Genomic DNA, 1,911 nt, shown 5'->3' with positions numbered 1-1,911 from the left:
AAAAAAAAAAAAAAAAAAAAAAAGGTTACAGTCGGTTCAGTCTGTTTGGTTTGCTGAATACGCTGAATACAACCAGTGGCAGATCCCAGCAGATCCATAATGTTGCGGCTTTTTCCAGGGATTTCTTTTAAAGGAGATAAATCAGGCGTGAATCCTCGCCCGTGGAGCCTTGAAGAACTCTGCTCGTTAGGAAATTTTGGACTTCTTTTAAAGGAGACAACTTTAATTTGAAAAACACGTCTTTATTGATCGAGGGTCAGTACTGTAATGGACTCCTTTACAAAACGATCGTTTTTGTTACATTTTGTTAATTACAATATGTCCTTAGATACCAGGAGCCAATAAAATAATTATTAGATTATGAAATAATTTCTGATTTGCTAATACATTTCTTTCAGCTATTCATTTTATAATTTTCAACTGTTTAACATATTTGCCATGATTTAATATATTTTAGAGAAGAAGTAAAAGCAAAATTCGACTGCTAAAACATTCGTTCCTAAGCAAATATTAATTAATTGAAATATGCATTTAAAAAGAATACAAGCTGATTTCAGTTGCTTTTAAATAATGCCAACTTCACTTCTACCTCCTTTTCTAATTACAATCATATACCTCAATTTGAATTTCACGCTTGTGAAGCTTACGCTGGACGCCGCTACAAGATGAGGGCGAGATTCACAACAAAGCAATAGTGATTCCAAGCAACACCAAGCAATCTCAAGTGATTGCAAGTGATCCATAGTAATCTGTGTGTGGGTAAATACTAGAGGTGAGTAAATACGTAAATTTTTTATTTTATACATGACACATGTCTTAAATGTCGTGAATGTGTCGTAAATGTCATATATCTGGAATGATAACATCTATAACGTGTTTCTCACTTATAACACGTTTTTCGTATAGGTTATAAAGAAGTGTCAATTTATTAACAATTATAATTCTGATTAAAAACAATTAAATTAAATTCGGTTACATTGATGGAAAATGGATATTGAAAGGTTACTAAAAAAATGGCTATTGAATAATAAGCATAATTTGTTTAGATTGAAAATTATGTTAATAAAAATTTTATTTTTATTTTGGAGGAAGTAAGATTGATCAGTTACTAGCAAATGTTTTTTTATGTAACATGCCTTTTAGTATAATTGATTCAGAACATTTTAAAGCATTTATTAATGCATTGAACGATCAATATATGCTTTCTACCAGAAAGGCACTGTCAACAACAATTTTGGATGCACAATATGATGAGCTTGTTAATTCTACAATGGAAGATGAACCACAAGATGGATTATTACTAATTGATAGCTGAAAAAATTCAACAGTTAATAGTAAAACTGTTGTGGCCAATGTTACATCTTACATGTCACCAAAAACCTTCTTTGAACTGTTAGAACTTTAGTACAATAAGAGAAACTGGAGAGGTTCTGAGTGAAGTTGTAAAATAATTAATTTCATGGTTAAACATTACTTTGATGGACCAAAAATTATTGACTTTTTTTATATCTCGTGGTAGTAAGTATTCAACGAGTCGAAACTGAAATTATAAGTTTTAAGTTTAGGAACCCACCAGTTGAAAAGTAGTGTACTTTACAGGTTAGTATACCGTCGTATTGGTTTCAATCTAAAATTCGTCCAATCAGTTGTGTTACTGCTTGTAAGAAGATGGACATGGGTCATAAAAAACATAACTCAAAATCAGTATTTTGTTTTGAAAAAATGTTTTTTTTTTCTTAAACAGACTCTAACCAATAAAGAATCAGTATTTTGCTTTGAATAAGTGGTTTTTTCCTGTAAACAGGCTTTAACCAACTCAGAATCAGTATTTCGCTTTGAATAAATGTATTTTTCCGTAAAGAGGCTCTAACCAACAAAGAATCAGTATTTTTCTTTGAATAAACGTTTTTT

Source organism: Dufourea novaeangliae, unplaced genomic scaffold (genome assembly GCF_001272555.1).
Source record: "Dufourea novaeangliae isolate 0120121106 unplaced genomic scaffold, ASM127255v1 scaffold280, whole genome shotgun sequence".
Taxonomy (NCBI): Eukaryota; Metazoa; Arthropoda; class Insecta; order Hymenoptera; family Halictidae; genus Dufourea; species Dufourea novaeangliae.
This window is presented reverse-complemented; position numbering follows the sequence as displayed.